Below are 24,871 nucleotides of genomic sequence, written 5' to 3'. Positions count from 1 at the left end.
CTGTGTGTATTTAGGGGCAAATCATGCTCTCACCTCATCTGCAGGCATGGAGAGTATTGAATGTAGTGTGTTTCTGTTGTATATGTCGGGGTAGATGGGATAGGAGGAGAATGAATTCCAAGAATGGATTTTGGAACACCTTACAACACAGTTGTGCACCCTGTGGCTCCAGTAGCTTCGTTTGTATAGTACCTATTAATGGGATGACCTAGTCCTGATCAGGAGCCTCCAAGTGCTGCCATAATACACAAGATAAAATAACTGCCGGCTAATGCATGGAAGCTGGGTGGTGCCATGAATTACTTAGATTGCAAACACCTTGGGACAGGGACCATCTTTTTAGTCTATTTACATAGCAGAATGCAGTCCTTCTGGCCCATGACTATTGCTCCTAGGTGCTATGGTAATACAAATAATTGCATTAAGCTTGGTATTTTTAAAGACTTAATAAAAGCCAATAGGAGTTTGATGCCTAACTCTATTAGGCTCCTCTGAAAGTTCTAGCCTAAATATTCATCTCTAGAAAATTAAGGTAACATGAAAATTACTTCACCTCACTTCAGCCAGCTCCCTACTGGATGTTATCCACCAAGAAACCTCTTAACTGACTTATTGCAGCTGACTCACCTGACTTTCCAAACACCATTTGCAATGTGCTATTAAACAAAAACTTTAAACTTATGAAATAGTTTGCTGTTGAATATTTATGCAGTGCAAAACTGATATTTCAATAAAACTACACAGACCTTACTAAAAATCAAATTTAACCAAAAACAAGAATGTGCCGCTCACTTTTATTTAATTTCCCATGCCTGCATACTACGGGACTTTTAGAATTACTCACAATTCTATCTGCTGCAGTATCTAAGAATACAGTGAGGCAGGAACTGAGTGGCATGATTGGCAGTCTATTTAGGAATGGCCTATTGCTGGAATAGTAGGTTTATGTCGGGTCAGGACCAAAGGTGTGTGTGTGTTTGAACAGTGTGGAAAGGCTTGCAAGGACCTTCCCATGTAGTGTCTTTCTGAATGTGTTGTAGGTCAGCCTGGAGTCTTTCCTAGTGTAGTCAGAAGCTTGGAACATTGCCTGTCTAAAAGTTCAGACCGCATTAGGTGCTACTGGAAGTTGAGTACAGTATGTTTCTTTGGGTTCTTGTCCATATATTTTGATATTTCAGGTTGAGTATCTTGAGAAGTCTCCAAGGAATAGTTGAATGTTGCCCCCATTTTGCTTATTGCAGTATTCTGAAAGTTCACAGGGTAAGAACCTTTTCTTGTCATGTAGTTTTTGTAGTATTTTAAAGTAGTTTTAACCAAAATCTTATTTTTGAATGTTTGGCAGGTTCTGTCTTGCAGTAAACTGATAATTGGGGAGTCTTTATATGGGAGCCCAATCTGGTATGTTTAATCAGTCTCCATGTTGCTTTAAATATTTAAAAATTCAAATGAACTTTGCCCAGATATCAACATCAAGGTTAGCTTGTGTTTAACTATATTGATTCCAGAAGAAGTTCTTGTCTTTTAGTGCCTTTGTTTTCTGTAAGATGCATTTAAAAAGTCATTTAAGGTTAAAAAGATTTACTGAAACAAGCATTACACAACTCTACCCTACTCATAAATTAATAGGTAACAAATTGAGCATTTCAAGATGGATTACAGTCTGTGTTTTTGTGAGATTATAGATACTGAAGTTCTTAAAACTCACGTTTATTTTGCCAGAGCTAAAACAAGTTGAGCAAATTGTCAAAAGCAGCTGTGTTCAGTGGCTTTCAATTGATTCATAGACTTGAAGGTCAGAAGAGGCCATTGTGATAATCTAATCTGTCCTCCTGCACATTGAAGGCCACAGAACCTCACCCTGAATCCACTACCCTAACATCTAGCTGAGTTACTGAAGTCCTCAGATCATGGTTGAAAGAATTCAGGTTACACAGAATTCCACATTTACACCAGTTTAAACCTGCAAGTGCCCCATACTGCAGAGGAAGGCAAATCCCTCCCACCCCCTGAGGGTCTCTGCCATATTTGGAGTCAGGAAGGAATTTTCTCATGGGTCAAAATGGCAATCAGTTAGACCCTGAGCTTTGGGTAATACCTACCAGGCAGCTACCTGGAAAGAATTCTCTGTAGTAACTCAGAGCCCTCTGCATCTAGTATCCCATCTCTGGCTGTTGGAATTTTTGCTACTGGCAGTTGCCCATGGGCCATATGTCATTGCAGGCAGTCCAATCATACCACCCCTTCCATGAACTTATCAAGCTCAGTCTTGAAGCCGTTTTTTTGTCCCCACTGCTACCCTTGGAAGGCTATTCCAGAACTTCACTCCTCTGAAGGTTAGAAACATCTGCCTAATTTCAAGACTAAACTTGATGGTCAATTTATATCTATTTGTTCTTATGTCCACATTGGCACTTGACTTAAATAACTTCTCTCCCTTCCTGGTATTTATCCCTCTGATGTATTTTTAGAGAGCAATCCTATCTCTCATCAGCCTTTTTTTGCTTAGGCTAAACTAGCCAATCTCTGAGTCTCTTCTCATAAAGCATGTTTTCTGTTCCTCAGATCATCCTAGTAGCCCTTTTCTGCATCTGTTCAATTTTGAATTCATCTTTCTTAAACACGGAAGACGAGTGCTGCACACATTATTCCAGTCTCACCACTGCCTTGTATAATGGTACCAACACTTCCCTGTCTACTGGAAATAAAATGCCTGATGCATCCTAGGACTGATTTACCCTTTTTTTTACGGCCGCATCACATTGACGGCTCATAGTCATCCTGTAATTAACCAATACAGTCAGGTCTGTCTTCTCCTCTGTCGCTTCCAACTGATAAGTCCCCAGTTGATATTTAAAAAAAAAAAAAAAATCCTTGTTGTTAGTCCCTAAATATGTGAATTTGCACTATTAAATGTCCTCCCATTTCTATTACTCCATTTTACAAGGTCATCCAGATCTTTTTGTATGATATTCTGGTACTCCTCTGTATTGGCAATATAGAATCATAGAATATTAGAGTTGGAAGGGACCTCAGGAGGTCATCTAGTCCAACCCCCTGCTCAAAGCAGGACTAACCTCAGCTATATCATCCCAACCAGGGCTTTGTCAAGCCTCAGCTTAAAAACCTGTAAGGATGGAGATTCCACCACCTCCCTAGGTAACCCATTCCAATGCTTCACCACCCTCCTAGTAAAAAACTTTTTCCTAATGTCCAACCTAGACCTCCCCCTGCAACTTGAGACCGTTGCTCCTTGTTCTGTCATCTGCCACCACCGAGAACAGCCTAGCCCCATCCTCCCTGGAACCCCCTTTCAGGTAGTTAAAAGCCGCTATCAAATCCCCCCTCACTCTTCTCTTTTGCAGACTAAACAAGCCCAGTTCCCTCAGCCTCTCCTCATAAGTCCTGTGCTCCAGCCCCCTAATCATTTTGGTTGCCCTCCGCTGCACTCTCTCCAAATTGTCCACATCTTTTTTGTAGTGGGGGGCCCAAAACTGGACACAGTATTCTAAATGCGGCCTCACCAATGCCGAATAGAGGGGAATAATCACTTCCCGTGACCTGCTGGCAATGCCCCTCCTAATGCAGCCCAATATTCCATTAGCCTTCTTGACAACCAGGGCACACTGCTGACTCATATCCAGCTTTTTATCCACCGTTACCCCCAGGTCCTTTTCTGCAGAGCTGCTGCCCAGCTCGTCGGTCCCCAGTCTATAGCTGTGCATGGGATTCTTCCTTCCTAAGTGGAGGACTCTGCACTTGTCCTTGTTGAACCTCATTAGATTTCTTTTGGCCGAACTTTGTGTCACCCGCAGATTTTATTAGTACTCTCTCACTTTTTGTGCCAAGGTCTGTAATAAAAATGTTAAATAAGATTGGTCCCAAGATCAATCTCTGCGGAACTCTATTAGTAACCTGCCTCCAGCCTGACTGTTCACCATTCAGCATGACTTGTTGTAGTCTTACCTTTAATCAATTCCTTATTCTCCTTTCAATTCTCATGTTAATTCCCATCTTCTCCAGTTTAACCTGTAATCTCCAATGTGGCAGGGCTGTATCATCCATTAGGCACAATAGGCACAGTGCCTAGGGGCTATGAAACTCAGGGCCTACCAAAAAAGTTTGTATATATATATATTTTTTTATTTTTATTTAAACTATTTATTAATATCTTAAAATCAAATTAGTTATTTTGGTTGGGGGGCCTACGAAGGCAAGGTCTTAAAACGGCCCTGTAATGTGGAACTGTATCAGATGACTTGCTGAAATCCAGGTAGATTAGATTTCCTTCTTTGAAAAGAGAATTGATTTTTTTTAGATGAAGGAAATGCGGAAGATCAAGTTGATCTGGCATGATCATCTTTTTGTAAAACCATGTTGTATTTTATTCCAATTACCAGTCACCTGTATGTCTTCAACTGCAGTATTTTTCCTTTCAAAATTTTTTCCAAGACCTTGCATATAATTGAGGTCAAACTAACAAGCCAGAAGTTTCCTGGATCACTTCCCCCCTTAAAACTAGGAACTATATTAGCAGTTCTCCACTCATAGGGTACAACACCCTAGTTTACAGATTCATTAAAAATCCTTGCGATTAGACTTGAAATTTCATGTGCCAGTTCCTTTAATATTCTTGGATGGAGATTATCCAGGGTCCCCCGATTTTGTCCCATTAAGCTGTTTGAGTTTGACTTCCACCTTGGCTGTGGTAATTCCTACCTCCATATCCTCGTTGCTATTAGCTAGCCTGCCACTACCCCAAAGCTCTTCATTAGTCTTATTAAAAACTGAGGCAACATATTTGTTTAGGTGTTGGGGCAAGCCTAGATAATCTTTAATCTCCATCCTACCTTCAGAGTTTAGCAGTCCCACTTCTTTCCTCCTAATTTTCTTCTTATTTATATGGCTATAAATCTTTTTACTGTTGGTTTTAATTCCCTTTGTAAGGTCCAACTCTGCTTGGCTTTTGGCAGTTCTCACTTTATCCTTACACTTTCTGATCTCCAAGAGGTAGCTTTCCTTGCTGATCCTGCTGATCTTCCATTTCTTGTATGCTTTCTGCTTTCTCTTAGTTACCTGTTTGAGATGCTTGCTCCTCCAGCTTGGTCTACAATCCTTCCCTATACATTTTTTCCACTTGCTTGGAATGCAGGCTTCAGAGAGCTTCTGCAACTTTGACTTAAAGTAATTCCAAGCCTTCTCAACATTCAGATCCTTGAGTTCTTCAGTCCAGTCCACTTCCCTAACTACTTCCCTTAATTTTTTTGAAGTTAGATCTTGTGGAATCAAGGACCCTTGTTGCAGCTTTATTTTTGTTTGTTCTTCCATTTAGTTTAAAATGAAATAACTCATGATCACTCAACCCTCTACAACCAGCTCTTCTATGAGGTCCTCACTACTCACCAATATTAAATCTAAAATGGCATCATCTGTTGTTGGTTCAGCTACTATTTGGTGAAGAAATCTGTCAGCTATCACATCCAGGAAAATATGGGCCCTACTATTAGTAGCAGTTGTCCTTCAGTCTATCTGGGAAGTTAGTCTCCCATAATCACACAATTCCCAGTAATTTATTCCATTATAAACATTAATGAGGTCTCTCTCCATATCCAAATCAGATCCTGGCGGTCTGTAGCACTCCCCACGCACTATATCAGGGGAACATCTAGTAGCTTTTTCCCCCAAAGTGATTTTGGCACAAACAGATGCTCTTATCCATTCCATCACTTCTAATTTCATTATAGTCTACCTCATCATTAATATATAATGCTACTCCACCACCTAATGAGTTGTGCCAGCCTGCATCCCAAAAGTCTGTTTCCCCTCCTACTCAAGTGGAGTCCTTCCCACAAGAACTGTCCTCTGTCCCTGAATGCCTCCCAAAGGCATCCTTATGGCAGCATTGCCTGAGCCATCTGTTGATGATGATCATCATCATCTTTACCTTTGTTCTCCTCCTCTAGGAACAGGCAGAATCTCATGGACAATCACTTGTCGTTCCATTTCCTTAAATGTGTTCCTCTGCCTGGCATAGTCTCCCTGTATATGTTCCAGCCAGAACATAGCTGTGTCATTCCTACCCCCATGAAGGATAATCAGTGGTTTCTTTCCTGCTTCTATTAAGATCCTCTTCAACCTCAGGTCCACATCCCATATTTTAGTTCCTGGCAAATAACTCACTCTTCTGTTCTCCAAATCAGCTATGGTGACAGGCCTATCTGTTTTTCTTAGTAGGAAGTACTTAACATGTAGACCTACCTTTTCCTGGTGGTGTGATTCTCCAGCCTTCTTCCTGTTCTTTCTGGCTGCAAGTTCTTTTCTTTTATTCTCCCTTGCAATCTTCTGCTTATCATCCTGTATCATCTTGGGGCTCTGAACTCTGGGTATCTCCATTGGCTAGTCCTGTAAGAAGGGAATAGCCACTCTTCTTCCTTGCCCTCTCTCCTTCAGTTACAGCCTGCCCTGTCCCTTCTTCATTTTTCAATTCAGCAAACCTGTTCCTGAGTTCTATTTCTCCTTCACTAGCCGGTCTTTTCCTCTGCCTGGTTCTCATAGTCACATGCTTCCACTGACCACTTTTGTCTGAGTCTCCCCTCCAAGTTCTTCACTCCAGCTGGCATCTGCAAATCCTGACTTTTCTCTTTAGCCTCTTGCCTTTGCTCTATCATCTGCTTGAGCCCTCTTTGAAACTCAACCATAGTTTCCACCTGTGTCTCCAAGCCTCAGAGCTGATGGAAAAGAAGAGCCAGCAGGCAGCACTTCATACAAACAAAACTCTTTTCAGGTACTGCTCTAGGATCATGTACATCCTCTAGCTTCCCCATCTGGTCATCTTCATTGTCTCTTTGATTGTTTGGGTCATTGCTGCTGCTACCTCTGTATCTGTCATAGCCTTCCCATCTAAACACTTGTCAAGGAAAAAAACCAAACAAACAAAAACCCAAACACCACACACTCTTTCCCCCAACTCCTCGCTCAAACTCTCTGTTTACAACTCTGTTTGCTGACTTCTGCGCAGCTGGCTGCCTGTTTGACTGCCTTTGTAGGTCCGCTAATCAGGGAAGCCCCCCACCCTCTTATCAATCACAAGTTCATCTTTCAGCAAGGCTTCAATAAAAGTTATATGATGACTTCTATGAAGATCTTTACAAAATACTGTAACAAAGGCTCTATCCACAAAAATAAGTAAAGTAAACCTTAGATTTTATAGTTGATAAAAAGCAGCAACAAGACATTTAAAGGTAAAATTTGAGCACTATAGAACAGACATTTTAAAATCAATTGCTTAATAAGGAGGCAATATCATCTATGTTACAATAGGCTATTGTGATAAAATGTCCCAGGACAGCAGTTTCTAATTATGACACCAAAGGGGTTACAGAGTCAATAGCAGACTGTAGTTTGAGGCATCTTTTGGGCAAAGGTCAGGGAGGAAGTCAGAGAGGGAAAATGCATATCAAAATAGTTGGTTGTGCTCAACTAGAAAAACTTTGGGAGGGATACAGTTGATGTACAGTTTCAGCTTGGAGCTAGTAGTCTATTGAAGGAGAAGCTGGAAGCCAGAGAATGGGTTGCTGATCTTCACAGCTGAATCATACTGCTCTGGAGAGATGATTGATATGCATTATAAGTGCTGTATATCTTATGGAGAGTTTTTCTTTCCTATTCTAGATGGGAAAATGGGATAATCAGAAGCAAGGAATGTATAATAGTTTTTTGAGCAGCATGAGATACATCCTCCACTTTTATTGTTGCTTAGACATAATGATTAAATTATGAACAATGTTTTCATTTGACAGCCTTATTCAGAGGGTTTGTGTTTTAAAAAAAAATCAAAAAAAAAATCATAGCTTACACTAAGGCAGAGAGGTCTTATTGGATCATATTCAACAGTCTGAGCTGTCAGCATCAGATTGTAAATGGTGAAGGAAGGTATAATGTGAGAAGAGATGAATTAGAATTCAGTTGTAAAACTTTTTGAAATAAAGACTTGGAAGAGAGAGTGGATGGGAGGTGATAAAGGAATGTATGATCTCTGAAGGAGGTAAAAGACTAGGAAACCAAGGTTCAGGTGTGTGCTGGCTAATGCAACCCAAGTTCTCTACCTGTTACGGAACCTGTCATACCTCTTTACTGAAAAGGATTTGTATAGCTTATTTAATATTTATTAACATTTATTTCCAACAAATGTTTTGAAAAAATACTGTCACTGTTCTAAATAGTTGATACTGAATGGTGTTGGTGTCTCAATGACTGCTGCAGTTCTGTTGTTGCGTCCCAGTAATCTGCTGACAACCTGTGACAAAGATGTTTAATGTTAATAATAACTATTCTAGAAAGTTTTAACCTTTAATCCTTTTTTAGTGGTATGTTGGAAATGCCTTCTTGTATGGGGACTATAGCTCTCCTGCCATGCTACAGCCTGCGGTGCAGGCTCATCCCTCCCACTCCCTTCTGACAAGTAGCTGCAGTTCCTGTGGCTGGTACAGCTGTTTGCATCCAGTGTGTAGCCTACTGGCTGGCATGCAGCCACTCATGCATGCAGCCTTCCATCTACCAGATCCTCTCTGATTCTACTTCTGCGTCCCCACCCATCTACTAGCCAAGATACCTCTTCTGCTCCAGCAATTCTCCTCTTCTTCCCCATTTTAGCCTAGAATTTCTCAAGGTACCATTCTTTTCCTTTCTAAGCCTCCCCCAGCTACCACTACCTTCCCAACCCCGTGCGGGCCCCCCCATTCTTAAATTTAAAAGGAAAAGTTTGGATAACTGACTTTGACTTCGTTTATCAGAAAACATCTCAAGTCTCCAGCCTTTCTCATGCATTCAAATATTGAACATTAACTACCACAAACTAACAGCAAATAGCAAGGTTGAGATTGTCTGTTGAATTTTGTTTTGGTTAGTGGCTAAAGCAATTGTCCTCAAACTCTTCCTCTCATCCCCCACCATCACCCGTAATAGAATCGCCCCTGACCGGGTGGGTGCAGAAACAGTCGCGACCAGGAGTGGGGGTCCACGGTGGCGGCTGAGAGCAGGTGGCCAGTGGCTGCAGAATTGGGGGCAGAACAGGGCTGGGTGGCACTCCCTCCCCAGCCCTTCGACCTGTGCGTCTGTCCGTCCCCCCGGATGTTCCTCTGCGACCCGGTAGGGGAGCCCACTGCACAGTTTGGAGACCACTGGCCTAGAGCAAGGGATACTAGGAGTCAGAACCCAAGAATCATATTGCCTGTTCTTCTACTGAGTAAGTCACTTAACATCTTAATGTTCCTATAAAGCTAATGCTGTCCTTTAATATAGAAAAGTTCTAGACTTAAAAGGCTACTTAACCCCAGCCAAGTCTTAAATATTAAAGAAATTCAGCTTAATGGAAATAGCATAGCTTATTAGGTTTATTGTCTCTGCTGTGCAAATAGCCCAAGGAGAGCTTATGCGATTGCTCTCTGGATGTGCATGAGCACTGCTACAGGCTTTGTGGTGATACACATTTTTTGCATTTAACAAGGCCTCATCTGCATTAAGAACGTTAGAAGATACAATTCACTATACTTTGCAACTCCATTTTTAGAAACAGTGGAGGAAATTGGGCATTTTTATCACCATAACCTAATCAGTTATGAATAGGGTTAAATCATACAGTGGTAAAAATGCTTAAATTATTTGACACTGTCATTGCCATTACTCAAACCATTAGATCCAGAGACCTACTGTGTAGCACTACACTGTTTTTGCAGAAGACACAATAACTTGTTGACCACAAGGAAGCCTCGGTGTTGGAGGATGGCAAAAAAATATTTAGAAGGGAGTCTGTGTCAGCTCCCTTCCTTGATATGGGAGAGATCTGCTTTTCTGAGATTGAAACTAGTAAGGGGTAGGAGTTCTGGGATGGGCTTTGGAAAAAGCCAGTCTGGCAAGTGGCTTAAGTAGACTAACAGGTGCCTAAGTAAAATACCTAAGGAGGGATGGATGTCCTTTGGTGAGACAGCCAGACATAGCTAAGTCCCTGAGGTGGAAACTAAGAGACTGATAGAGCAAAGGGAGTGGAATTGCAGAAAGAGAAGCAGGAAGATTTTCAGGTTGGACCTGACACCTCCTTTGTTGTCTAGAGGTGAAAGCCTTCAAAAAGGAAGAGCAGGAACTCCCCTCTTTTCTGCAGTGTTGCTCAGGGGCTTTGCCACTGAGAAAAGAGGAAAAGAACTGGTGGATATTCTTTTGTCTAGGCTGCATACTTGGTCTTTTATTACTCTGGAAGGGGCTGAGTTTTGTGATTTAGCTAGACAGAGCAAAATCAGCTTGCCAGTGAAGGAAACAGAAGCAATAGCTTCATTCTCACTGTGGGGAAGGCAAGAGGCCACATCTGCGTAGCCCAAGATTCAAAGTCAAAGTTCCCCTGAGCCAATAGCTTATTGAACTGATGTGATTAAGGCATGTCACCTTCATAGCCAACAGTACACAAGGGAATGACATGGTCAGCATCACATCCAACTGCCTTTGACAACCTTAACCTGATGGATCAAGACTACATCCTAATGTGAGTAAAAGATGTGAGTGTCCTCCACTATAATCCATAATAAATAATTCTGGAGAATGATGCTAATAGCTGTGGCAATTGTGTGTCATCCACTCCAAAAGTTCTGGCACCTCTAGGAGGCAGCAATATTCTTCTCTCCCAAATTGCTACTTCTGCTTTGTTGGGGTGATGCCTGTGAAATGAACTGAGGATGCAGATTGTGCAAATTGAGATCTTTGCATACCACTTGGCTACTGGGGTAACAGGAGAGAGCTTCTTGACCCAAGCAGTAATCTTGCAGTTGAAGACCAAACTGATTTGGTTTGGCGGACTACAGCAACAGGCAGAACCACTTATGACATTCCCAAGTCTGGCAAAAGGAGGCTGGGCAAGAGGCAGAGAAAGAAACTCTAGATGTCAGCTGTTGACACCTTGTTCGGTTTGTTTTTCTCATGCATGAAGTGGAGCACTTAGAGCCTACTGACTCAATTCTGCATGTAAACCCTAAAAAGAAAAAAAGTCCAAGTAACAGTTGAGGCACATCAGTAGAACCAGTTTTCAAGCTTTCTACCAACTTTTTATTACTGAAAACAACCTTAAATATATTTGTTAATATTTCAGTTTTTAAATTAAGTGCTCCGTTGCAGTGAACACTGACCTGCCTGATAGTGCAAAACAGATTAGTTAGCCTAAGCATTGAGCTGTAGATTGCACTTGCATGGGGGAGGGGGAAATCTTCATATAATTGGCCCTACACGACCCACTTCAGTGCTCTCATACAGTATGTGTGTCAGGAAGGAGGAATGGCTGGAGTGCTGGTGTACTTTGGCAACCCTAGCTATGGAAACAGACCTTTGAGTATTTTTGCAACAAGGTGTAGATTAGAGGAGCTGAACCAGACCAAGAAACTGGGGAAGTGTAATGGCAACTGAAGCATACAGCCCCCTTTGTGTTCCCATCCAGCTTCTCCAGTCGTGTTTTGTGGTAAGTGACATTTTGGCAAGATCTAAGGATTGATTGCTATCTCCATAAGAAAATGTACATTTGAGTGTCATATCACAATAGACTGTTTGAAGAATTTATCCTCTGGATTGTTTTGGGGTGGAAAGAATTCTTTGTGGCTGGCTCTGGGAAGATAGAAATTCTAGTTGAGTCTGGAACTTAGCACAAATTAGAGCCCCTAGGCATGGATCAGTCAGGGACTGAGCATTCCCAACTCCACTTGCAAGGGTGTGAAGAAGTTGAGATGATTTGGTGATGAGCACTATTATAAAACTCGGTAGAGAGTAATGAGTGATCATTATAGTTTGAGAACCTTTTCCAGCATATGGCAGTATGACTTTTTTTTTTTTTAAATTGGGTTGATTGAGTCTTTGCGTGCCAGTGAATGACAGTATTTGTTGATGGAAAACCGACTTCAGTAGACCTAATTTCCTTCTGTTTGTTTACAGTAGAGAGCCCCTTATGTCATTCTGACTATACTCATTTAGCATGGAAGTTTAAATAATGCCCCATGCTGATCTACATAAGGCACTAGAGACTAGACTATGTTCATGGTCTTTCAGTGGATTGCTGTATAGGTTAAGTGAGGGATTGCTGATGAAGCATCCAAAAAAATATCACCACTTAATGTAAAGTTATGTATGTGGGCTTGTCAAACATTCTGACATTAACATGGCTACTATTAGGTAAATTACACTAGACAGACAATTTATTTGAAACTTCATCATTCTAGGTGAGTGAATTTCATTTAGCAGTGGTTGCCTTTATTTAAAGATTGCTAGTATCATAAGAACCTGCATTTCTTTTTTGCTGCAGGGAATCTTCTGCATCCTTTGATCAGTGAAAATTTTTCTGTTCTTCCTTTGGGTGTGATGGTGTTTAATACCACTTTTTAAATGAGAAAACTATGTTCTTTGGTAGTAATTTAGACAATATTTACCATTTTAAAAGAACAGTGTTTATACAGTTGATATCCAGGAAAGAAACTTGTTTGGCATTCAGTAGTTCATTTTGCAAGTATTTGGTTTGTCCATTATTTAGGCTTGAGAATATGACCTCCTTATGGTAAGTCTGGTAAATTGTTTAAATGATGGGTCTCCTGAGGGGAGGGAAAACTAAAGGGAAAACTATAAACATGTTGTGGCACCTATAATAGCAAATCAAGTATCTTGCTGAGCATATGGGAATACAGAAACAGTTTACTTGTGTGAAAGCAGTGGTGATGTGGGGGTAAGTATAGGAAGTGCAGTGCCTTGAAAAGTATTGCCAAAGCTTAAAATTGAATTTTGTACTCAAAGCTTTATAGTGAAGTTTACTTCACATTTTTATTACAAAGTTAATTTAAAAATATTCTGTTTAGTATAAAATGACTGCTCAGCTGTTCATCCTTTAAAGCTTATTATTACTACATTTTTGTAGCATGTTCACTTTAATCCATTGAACACTTTGTTTCTAATAGTTTTATAAAAGATGAACAGGATATCAATAACTTGATTGCTTTTTCCAGACTACATTTGATATGAGATCACAGAAATTCAGCATCCTCTTGTATATTAAGTGAGTGAATGAGAGAGATGAGTACACTTTGCAGAATCCACTCTGTGATTGCACTTGTGCTCCTAAATGCTAATTTTGTGATATGGGAACAGCAACTTGAAACTGACTACATAGCAAGAATAGTCAATTTCATGTATAAGCTGTGTCTGAACTAGAAATGGAGCTATTTTTGAGATAGCCAGCATCATTTTTGACACTGTCAAATAGAGCCTCTCATCAATCATAATTAAATGCAGTTTGTCAGTTGATCTAGACAGAGCCAGACGGCGCATGTGAAACACCAGTGCAGAAAGCACATCAATCCCTCGTGCCAGTGGGACATGCATTCTGTTTCAGGTCCTTAATGTGTTTTGGCCCTGGCAGTACTAGTGGCCAAACAATACTGAAGCAGTGTTCCAGGGTGTGTCCTATGGGAGCTGTATCTGCTTTTTGGTGCCACATGACTCATTTTCTCCTGCAAAGGAACACAGGTTTGAATGAGCCCAAATCTCTTGGGAGAAGACATTCTTAGTAACTATCGTTACAACTTCATCACTTTTAAGAAAACTCAAGACACTGAATGCTGTGAAAGAGATGCGTTAACTAGTGTTCAGTTCCCTTTTTGTCAAAACTGAACATGATTTTTTTAGCACAATTAAACAGGATGCTTGACACTGAAATACAAATTGAAATTCAAGATAGACACATAATGGGGTGTCTCGTGAGGAAGGGGGAGCAGAGGCAGTATCTCCATAATCAGAAGGAAATGGCAGTTAAATCCAGATGTGCTTGACAGATTTACTCTGTCCTGGGTTTTGCAATTTTGTTTGCTTTTAGGTAGGGCTGTCCTTGTGAGAGAGGTCCAGAGAACTGGTGAGAGCAGGGGAGTGAGGGTGAACCAGTTGTTTGAATAAACCTTTTTTTCCTTTACACCTGAAAGAGTATGGGGTTATAGTTCTGCTAATGATCTGACTAGACTCAGAGCTGATGTATACTGTTACAAAAATATAAGGAGGTTCAAAAGTCAAAGCAGCCTACCGGGGTGTTTATGAAACGTCAACTCCTATCCTATCCCGGGTGCCACAGGGTTCATAGCAGTAAATGTGATGCTTCCAATTGAAGTTATAGTATAAAGAAATCAAAGGCATATTAATGATTGGTGCATAAACAAGCTTTTTTTCAACCTTCCTCTGTAGCATGGGGCACAGCTCACTTGCTGGTGAAATTCTCTGTACCTTAGTCTTTAAACCATGATATGAGGACTAATAACTCATCATAGGTTAGAGGTTTATTGCAGGAGTGGGTGGGTGAGGTTCTGTGACCTGCATTGTGCTGGAGGTCAGATTAGATGATTATATTGGTCCGTTCTGACCTTAGAGTCTGAGTCTATAATTAAACTTAAAAGTTGTCTTGGCTCCAGCATTTGAAGCAAAAGTTAAGGACATGTGTGAACAGGATTTTGGAGACTTAATACTGCCTGTCTTAAACAGCAAAACTTTGTTAGGAGACCATGTTAGAACATGGCTTGGTCTTGCTTCTGTGGACAGGACCTAACCACATCTAAGAATTTGGCTTTTGTAGTTTATCTTCATATTGTACTTAATTATAGAAACCACTAGTGACCTAGGGTACATTTACACTGACGGCAGCAAAGTGCCCGCTGTCACATCAACCTATCTGGATTGACTGAGTGGTCAGTGAAGACCCGCTCAATCAATCCAGAAGTCGACATGGTAAAACCACCCCCTCAAGTGCCGTAATACTGTGTCGACGGGAACGCAGTGCAGTGAAGATGCTGCGCAAAAGGGAAGCACAGCAGTCAATGGGAGTTACGCAAGCTATTCTTTGTTGCTTGCGTAACTCCCGTCAACTGCCGCCGAATCGCCAGGTAAATGTAGAGTAGGGCCTAGAATTGAAAAGATGTGAGGAATTTGATCCTCTAGTTATAAAAGCCAATTGGCTTGAGGTCTGATAAATTAAGATCCATGTAAAAAAAAACTAAATCAGGTTGTTTCAAGTATCTGTTCATTTATAAAAATCTAATCCAAGTAGAGTTAAGGCTTATACTTCACATTGTTTTCTTCTTCCTATATTCTTTTGGACTGTATAATTTAGAACTCCAAACTCAATTCTTAGAAAACAAAGGAATGCCCAGCTAAGGTTCCCCCACATATTTTTTCTTGTAATACTACATTTTTTTCAGGAATAAGTCACAAATATGCAAAATCTAGGAAATGCACAGTTAGTGTGCTGTTTCATTTGCCACACAACCTTAATTCTGCCCCCCTTTTCCCATTTTGATCAACAGCAAGTACTGCCTGGATCAGTGGAGCCACACAGAGCACATGAGGATCTACTGGGCTTTATGAATAAGAGTCCTGATCCGAAGCTGTAGGAGGCAGAGAAAAAAAATGGCAGTTTTAGTAAAGGAAGTTAAGTACTGTGATCATTTCTTTCTGGCATTCCCACAGAGGGAGAGTTGAGGTTAGGTGGTCGTTCCTGAGAGCCATTCTGCTCCCTCCTTGCCCCCGGTAGGTTTATGTGGGTGACAGGGTGAAAGCTGATAGATGAATGTCTCACAGGAGCACAGTTCCCAAGTCCCTTTTTCCTGCCTGCTGACTATCTGGGACAGCAGTTCACAAAGAGGAGTTGGCAGCTGTGTCCCTCAACTGTCAACTCTCCTCTTTCTCTTAGTTGTTTCATGAGATCTCTTAAGCCTTATTTATGCTCAAATGTTTTGTCAATGCAAGTTACAGTGATGATCAAAAAGCGCTGCCATTATAACACTTGTGCCTGTCCACACAGCACTCGTGTCACTGAAATGAGTCCACACAGCTCGTGATCCAGTGATTTCCGTCCTGTTATTCCATGAGTTTCTAACTGCATTTTGTGGCATTTTTTTTAATGGCCCGAGTTTCCTGAGCACTCGCCATCTCTATCTGAAAGGATGATTTTGTACTGCTCTCCACTGTTGTTGTCAGTGTTCTGAACACATCTGTGCTGGTCATGCAGAATACTATGCGCTCCCAATCAGAACTGGAATCCAAGGCTCCTGACTTGTTTGTTTGCATGGCACACAGCAACGCCAGATTATTCTTTGCATTCATGGAGCATCTGCACATGGTGTACCGCAGCTTTTGGGTGCATGAAGCAAGCACTGAGTGGTGGGATCACATTGTTATGCAGGTCTGGGATGATCAGTGGCTGCAGGACTTTCAAATGCGCAAAGCCACCTTCCTGGAACTTTGTACAGAGTTCGCACCTGCCCTGCAAAGCAAGGACACCAGAATAAGAGTTGCCCTCTTGGAGGAGATGCGCCTGGTGATCACTGTGTGGAAGCTGGCAGCTCCAGACTGCTACCAGTGGGTCACTAATCAGTTTGGAATCAGGAAGTCCACTGTTGGAACTGTTATCACAAGTGTGCAAGGACATTAATTGCATTCTGCTATAAAAGACTGAGTCTTGGAAATATGCGTGAAATAGTGGATGGCTTCACAGCGATGGGATTCCCTACCTGTGCCGGTGGGATAAATGGCATGCATATTCCAGTTTTGGCCCTGCAGCATCTTGGAATGGACTACATCAATAGAAAGGGGTATTTCTCTATGGTACTACAGGCGCTTGTGGATCACCATGGGCGTTTCACTGTCATCAACGTGGCTTGGTCAGGGAAGGTGCATGATGCATGTATCTGCAGGAACACTGGCCTGTACAGAAAGCGGCAAGCAGGGACTTTGTTTCCAGACCAAAAGATTCCAAGGGGGAATGTTGAAATGCCCATAGTGATCCTGGGAGATCCAGCCTATCCCTTACTGCCATGGCTCATGAAGCCTTATACGGGCAACTTGGATAGCAGCAAGGAGCACTTCAATAACAGGCTGAGCAGGTGCTGAATGACTGTTGAATGTGCGTTTGGCCAGTTAAAAGCTCACTGGTGATGTCTTTCTGGCAGGTTAGACCTAAATGAGGAAAATATTACCATGAGAGCCTCCTGCTGTGTGCTCCATAATATTTGTGAAGCTAAGGGTGAAAAATTTTCCCCCTGGGTGAATCGCAGAGGCAGATCGTCTTGCAGCTGAATATGAACAACTGGATGTCAGGGCAATTAGAGGGGCACAACAAGAAGCCATTCGTTTCTGCACAAAGATTTTTCTGATTGTAAGAATTTTTGGGGGTGACTTGGGCAAATTACTTCAAATTTGCATTGTAAATTCTACATGCACATACATGTTTTTTAAACCTTTTTTTCTGTGTATTTTAATTTCCTACAGTTTGGTCAAAATATAATGCTTAGCTTAAAATATCCCTAGTCTTCAACATATTAGAGTATATACGCATTTCAAGTCTGAATTGCTGGCTTTTAATACAAGTTTATAAAATATTACATTATATAACCTTTTTCATTCTAAAGAATCCCAGCACCCTTTACAAATTGGTCGTATGATGACAAATTATGTACAAAGATCACTTCATCATTCACTGAGATGCAATAATTTAGAGTAAAAAATGGCAGCTGTTTAATAGTGTACAGTAATACTGTACAATGGTTAAGGAAGGGAAGTAAAGAATACCACATCCGGTTGAAACTACAGAGCAGGATGGTAATAGTCCAAACTGTAATTTGGCTAGAGGCACAAGAATGAACACCCTGCTCCTGCAACCTTTACTTGGCCAAAAGTGGTCAGGACCGCGGTCTCATCTAGGAGTGAACATCTCCAGCAGTACAATATATCCTCATCATTCTGAGACATTGGTTCAGAGTTGACTTGGAGGGAAAAGCATCACACAGTGAATCACCAGCACAACTTCTGTGTTCCTTTGAAGCTTCTGATTCAAATACTGACTTGGCCTAACCCTCCTTATTTTGTAATTGTCTACATGTTGAGCAATATGTTTGTCTGCAACTTTATATCTATCATATGCTGATCTCATGGTTGCACGTACAGTAGTAGTTCCTTTTGCATGAAGGATGAGAGAATAAATATTAGAAGCCTTTATATTCAGAGTTTCACTGGTGATGTAGCCTGTTTAGCTTCACTAATATATTTTTTCCAATGATGTTTGTGAAAGGAGAGATCCCTCCTGGTTAGAAGTGGAGTTTAAGTAAAGAAGCGTGTCCCTTCTCCCTCATCAAAGTGAAATTATGAGCTCAGGTCTTCTTATGGGCACGTGTGAATATGATCTCTGTGTGTGTAATCATGAATTTATTGCAACCCTTGAATTATAACTTAAGAACTTATTTGGTATAGTAAGTTCTTTTCTTGTAGAGCAAATAAAGCTCATAGTTGGAGGTATCCCAATCCAAATAATAATTTTCCCCCTACATGGAATACAGCTTCTATATTTATCAGAGCCTAGAGAAAACTGCAGTCCTTTTGTTAAAAGGTAGGAGGGAAAGAATGTGGAAATAAAATGGGCTATTTTGTTCTTTGCGGAGTTGGCAAGATTTACTTTTCCTGCAGCTTTAACCACATGTAACAATATTTTCAGAGTTCTGTGTGATTTCTTTAGCTCCTTGTTACTTGGTTTTGCTGCAAATTTTAGTTACCAGTTTTAATAACATTTCATTAATCTTATTTGTGAAGACAATACTTTTAACCAAGTTTTGTTTCTTCATATCTAGGGTAACTTGGCTCCTGCAAGTATTAACTGGTATTTAAAAAAACAAACAAACTCAGCCTGTAAAAATGAGTGGGTTCGGAAAATCCAGAATCTGCCTTTTCTGTCTCTGACTTCCTGTTAACACATCTCTATTTAGTTTAGATAATGTACAAACTGAAAATTTTACATTTTACAAAGCTGCTTTGTGTACAGTAGATCTTCCCTTTCATAATGGGTGTCTCTTTTCTTTTCTTTTTTTTTTTTTTTTTCCTGGCCAAAAAATAGAAATGGTTTCAAACTAAATGTTAACTTTAATGCCTATATAATTGAATCCAACTTGCAATAATTTGCCAAGATTTTGGTTTACCTGTGCATACCTTGTATGCAATGAAATCATATGCAGTCATGTCACTTTAATTACATTTTTTTTAAAATCTTCCTTTTACTCACTTATTGAATCCATCACTGTAGTATGTAGGAGCCAAATACAAAAACCAGATTGCTTTCAATTCGTCTGTTAAACCATATTTTTCTTTTGTCAGATGGAATTATTTCTATTTCTCTCTGTGTCTGTGAAATAATGCTAGTTTGTTCTTCAGCTTAATTATTGTGGAAAGGCTTTTGTGAAAAAGCTGGTTTGCATCATTCTTTGAAAATATCCAGGGTTAGGCCTAGTCTGTGATCTCAGAAGGAGATCTACAGTTGAGCACCATCCATTTAATGTGCTTCACCTAGGGCACCATCAAACCTCACTTTTCTATCAAACACTGTTGTCTTGGTGGGTTGTGGAAGGAGAGAAGGTCTCATAGGGGTATGTTTACACTGCAGTAAAAAACATGTGACTGACCCGTGCCAGCTGACTTGAGCTATAAGGGGCTGTTTAATTGCAGTGTAAACATTGAGGCTCAGGCTGCAGCCTGTGTTCTAGGATCCTGCAAAGTGGGGAGCATCCCAGAGTTCAGGCTACAGCCCAACTCCGAATGTCTACATCGCAGCTAAACAGCTCCTTAGCCTAAGCCCCGCAAGCCCAAGTCAGTTGGTATAGGCCAGCTGTGGGTGTCTAATTGCAGTGTAAACACCCTAAAATAGCAAATTAATGCACCTCTTAGGCTCAGTTTTTTGTAGCATTTGTAGTACTTTCTCCTGACTACTCTAGAGTATATCCTTTTATGGATTTTGCAGATGTTTTGGGTTCTTGTGTGTGAGAGCACTTGTGTTGTAAACTGATACGGTGTAGCATTTCAGCCTGTGGAAGAACTTGGTGGCAAGTTTTGTAGTAAATGGCTAGACTTCCAGTATTAAGCCGTGGGAGTATGTGTGGTCTTTAAACTACTGGGCTGTCAATGAAATACAAAAAGTGGATCGCAGATTTTTTGTGGGGGTTGGGTCTTTTTCTATGTTCTGTGTTCGTGTAAATATGTGAAAATAAAGTGGGCCTCTTTGAAGTGTAAACTATAGGATTCTGGCATATCTTTCTACATCTTGAGTCCTGAGAAAGAGGACAGAATTTTCTACTTTACTATTTGAAATATAGTGAAAAATGTCTAATATAGTTGAAGTTGGATGTGTCCAACATAAAGAGCTAGATGGATGTATTCTTTCTAGACTGTTTATAGTTCATGGCTAACTGTTGTCCAACTGGACTTTGCTGTTTCATTACAGCCAGTTAAACAGCACTGAATAAATGAGCTATTGCTCCATCTCTTGCTTTATGAAATGAGTTTTAGAAACCCCTGAGTGCAAATGAGTATTTTTGGAGGAGGTGAGACAAAGATGGTGTAGACCTGCTTTGAAGACCCACTAATGTCTTGTTGAAAAGTTTGGGTTGGGAGTATTTTTCTGTATGAAATACTGTGTGTGAGAGATTATTTGGGCACCCAGTTTTGGCAGCAGTGGGTCTAAGAAGACAGCAATGCTGCCCTCAGTGAGGGAGCTTGGTGAATATGCGAAAAGGTGGATTCTGAGGTCATGAAATCTTTGATCTCTGTGATTGTTAGGTAGGGGGAGATGTGGTGAAAAGAAGAAAGGATGTTAAGCCTATCACTAGACATGCACCTAAAATGAGATGTCTTTATCTTGGTGTCTTTCACCATGTTTCCAGTAATACTTGGGAGAAAAGGGTGCTTGCTTCCTTGTCTTTGCTTTGTTCCTGTCAAATTTAAGATGTGTGGTTAATAAAACAGTTCATGATTTAATCAAGGATGAGAGCCTGCACCACTTGAGACTCAGATGGGTTACTTGGTTGGACTGTTGTCTTTAGTTGACTACCTGGGGCACCATAAGTCAGTGGAAAGAATAACTACCAAACCTTTTCAGAATAAGTGCGTACTCTGCTTCCTCACAGTTGTTTCTAGTATAGTTTATCACAATGGTTCCCAACCTTTCCAGACAACTATACCCCTTTCAGGAATCTGACTTATGTACCCCAAGTTTCACCTCACTTTAAAACTGCTTGCTTACAAAATCAGACATAAAAATACAAAGTGTCACAGCACACTATTACTGAACAACTGCTTGCTTTCTCATATAAATATTGTACTTGCATTTCAGTGTGATACTTCACTTGTGAGCTTTTTCTGAAGCTCGAGCCCCAGGTGGTACCGCTGAAGCCTGAGCCCCAGAGACTGGGCCTGAAGCATGTAACTTAGCTTCGTGGGGCTGCCAAGCAGTTGCCCTGCTTACCACCCTCTAATGCTGGCCTGCATTTAAGTAAGCCTCACTTCACCAGTTACCATGATGATTTTATAATTCTGTCCTTGAATTTTAAATTGAATTTAGAGGAAAGTTTGAGCATATAGAAGTAAACATCTCTCTTGTTGTGTGCAGTGTTATTGTAGCTGTGTAGAATCCAGGATATTAACGAGGAGGTGGAGGAAGTAATATATCTTTTATTGGACTAACTTCTGTTGGTGAGAGACCAGTTTTTGAGCTACACACAGCTTTTCCTCAAGTCTAGGAAAGGTATTCTAGGTCACAGCTAAATACAAGGTCAAATAGATAGTTTAGCACACCATTTCTCAAATGTAGCCACCAGCAGCTTTTTGTGCAGCCACCACAGCCTCTTGGGTGGTGGCAGGAGAGGGGTGGGGCAAAGCAGCAGCCCCTCCCCTTCCCTGTTGCTCCTAGATGCATTGCCTTGGTATTGGCGGGGTCAGCACGCTGTGTAGCTTCTGGGGAGACACAACCTTGGAAGAGCCAGGTGATTTCCCTCTATTTTCCAGAAGGTGGTAGGGTTCAGGCTTCGGGCTTCCACTCTGAGATGGTGGGATGGCAGGGCTCTGGGCTCTGGCCCCCATCGCCCCATCCCCGCTGCCTCACTTCCCTCTCTGTTCCTCCCACCGAAGGCTTAATTTGCCCCAGGGCTTGCTGTGAAAAGTAGTATTAACAAACTTAAAAATATTACTTTTCAGAGTTATTAGCTAGCAAGTCTAAACAAAAAAAGCAACCAAAAAAGCAAAAGAAACAACAAAAAAGACAAGAACGTGCAAAGCACCGTATTTGTTTCTGTTCTGTTTAGGTCTATTAAAGAATAGACAACTGTACATTTTTTATTGAATCTGAAAAATAAATACATAAATTGCAATGATTTGGATATGTATATGTGCATATTTTTTTTTCCAAAGTCAATTAAGTATTTTTGGAAAAAGTGTCAGTGGTGGCCACCAGCATGAGATGGTAGTCGCACAGTGAGGCCACCAAAAATGTATTGTGAGAATCCAAGGTTTAGCATAAATAGCTATCACATACTCTATCTGTTTTACCTTGTATTGAGCTGTGGCACTGAATACTTTTCCTAGACCTGCTGTAGCTCAAAAGCAGGTCTCTCACCAGCAGAAGTTGGTCCAATAAAAGATAGTACCTCCCCCACCTTATATCTTTTTGTCAATAGATCATACGCTGTTATCATTTTGTTCCTACTTTTACATACAGGGGAAAACTGTGCAACCTCAGATACCAGTGTGGTAACTTAGCAAATGCTGATTTAATGATAATCACTGTAGCCATAGCTTTGTGAAATAAATTCATCTTTCTGTGACAGTTGCATTGCCTCAGTTGATTTGGCTTTTCTTTGTGTATGTCTTCACTACAGTGTTACTCTGGACTATTAAACGTGTTGCCCTAAACCCCTTCCCATTCACACACACAAACCTCTTACCTGAATTTAGTAGTGCTTTCAACCAAGGCTAGCAAGCGTGTGGGAGGTTGAGTTAGACCTGGGTGCTTTCATTAGGGCTGGTAACCTGTCCCCACTGTAAGGATGCAGGCTAAAGTACTTGTGTGCTGATAATGCTCCAGTGACTGTCCACAATTGCCTCTGTGTGCCCAGAAGGAAAGCCCACATTCTCCCTCAATTCATTGGGCAGCTCAGTTTACTGCACTGCATAGAACCATAGTATATGCCCCCAGAAGTTCTAGCAAGAGAGACAGGGAGTGCTGTACCAATAAAAACATTAATAGCTGGGTAGGACTTTACTGAGCAATTATTCTGCGACTGCTCAGACTAGGCTAACTTGTGTGCCCAGACCCCTGCAGTTACACCTGGATCTGCAGTGAAGACATATTCCTTCTCAGACTGAGGAGTGGGAAAGTGAGATAAGAAATTCAGTGAGAGGGTGGAGTGGTGATAAGGATGATCTGGGTGCTGGAAACACCCAGTCCAACTCATTTTTTTTTTTTTTTTTTTTTTAAATGAAGATCAGTAACTGGTCATAGGTTTCAGTTTAAAAGTTCCTTTTTCACTTAAAATACTGGACACAGCTGGATTAAGTTATTCAGTCAATGTTCTCTTTGGGTTTTATGTGATGTCTAACTATTAGTGTGTGATTTCCCCCCCCCCCCCGGTGCGGAGATTTTCATGTGTTCTCCAGCTCTTGCATTTGGACACTGGAATTAGGAGCAAGAGGATTGAAGCATAGGAGAGTCACTTTTGATTGTTATAAACTTAATTAACCAGCTGTGTGGAATATTTAATTTTGATGAAAGGCATTCATAGTGTTTAACCGGTTTAAAAAATAATTCACTAAGAATTATAATTTGGCTGTAATAGCCTTAGCCTAAAGGAGTTTGCAAAACCAGTTGATTAGTAGTAGTGCTGATTTAATAGACATACCTTTTGTCATTTGCTTTTTAAAGTACCTTTGCTTCTTACTGTGTTTGTTTGAACATAGACCTATAGCTGTAGAACCTGCCCATTGTTCAACCAGTGAGCTATCTGAGATAACTTACATGGTTATGAAAATCCACCAAACCAACAGCTCATTAGTTTAATCTATTAACATAATGCCAGTACGCAAATCTATAATAATTTTAATGGCTTCATTATTCGCTGGAAGCACTGAATCGCTCTACTTGAAGATTTTTTTAAAATCCCATTTAAACTATTGGCTTTAGTGAAACAAATACAATCCAAATGACTATCTGTGAACAAGTTTCTTTTACTGTAATATCTAAGATGTGGGTTGGGGAGGGGGAGAAATGCAGGTAGCTTGTCTAATATTCCTAATTACCTGTTCTCCATAGGTCTAGTAGTTTGAGCTGAGAGCCAGTTTATCTCCAGTTTTGCCCCTGACTGAACTCAATTCCCAAAGCAAGGTCTCCATCTTTGTGTGTTCATGTGAAAATATTACAAACATTGCAGTCCTTCAGTACAGTAGAAGACTATTCCCATTACTTAGTTTGGGTCCTAATTGTTAATGTAAGCTTGGAAGGTGCTCTGGGGTCTTCATTTCTAAAATTTATTACTGATCAAAATTTGCTTGTCATTATTCCATTAAAAACCTTACATCCAAGTCACATTTTGTAAATAGCTGTAAGCGTTAAATCTGCTTAAATGTTAATTATAACTTTATATTCTTAATTGTAGTAATTGTAATGTCTTCTAGGTTGCCTAGATTACCCTTATGGATAAGGTATTGTATTGTAGTATGAGCAACTAAAAGCAAAGCTGAAAGGATTTATCTAAATTTACATTTTATAGTCAACAGGCATAGAAGTTAAATACAGCCGTTCTAGGTGGCAACTGATCAGTCTGTATAATTAAATCTGAGATTTGTTTTTTTTTCTTTTAGTATCAATACTTTTATAGGACAGGATACTAGCCCAAAAAAGGATCTTCTGTCTCAATTCTATATCCTTGGTCAAATTAAAATGAATTTTCCAACTTCTGTGTATCATGTGAATTGTTCTTAAATTAAAAAGTCCCTTATCCTTCCTTATCACTAAAAC

The 24,871-nt window shown here is 40.6% G+C and overlaps 1 protein-coding gene across 2 annotated transcripts in view; it reads left to right on the top strand.

The window, feature by feature from the left end:
* Positions 1–24,871, top strand: part of AFF4 (ALF transcription elongation factor 4) — an 86,473-nt gene that overhangs the window by 11,729 nt on the left and 49,873 nt on the right. The gene's annotated exons all lie outside the window — the stretch shown is intronic.

This window comes from Emydura macquarii, unplaced genomic scaffold (genome assembly GCF_026122565.2).
Source record: "Emydura macquarii macquarii isolate MOO-44397 ecotype Brisbane River unplaced genomic scaffold, CSIRO-AGI_Emac_v2 contig_2768, whole genome shotgun sequence".
NCBI lineage: Eukaryota > Metazoa > Chordata > Testudines > Chelidae > Emydura > Emydura macquarii.
This window is presented reverse-complemented; position numbering and strand designations above follow the sequence as displayed.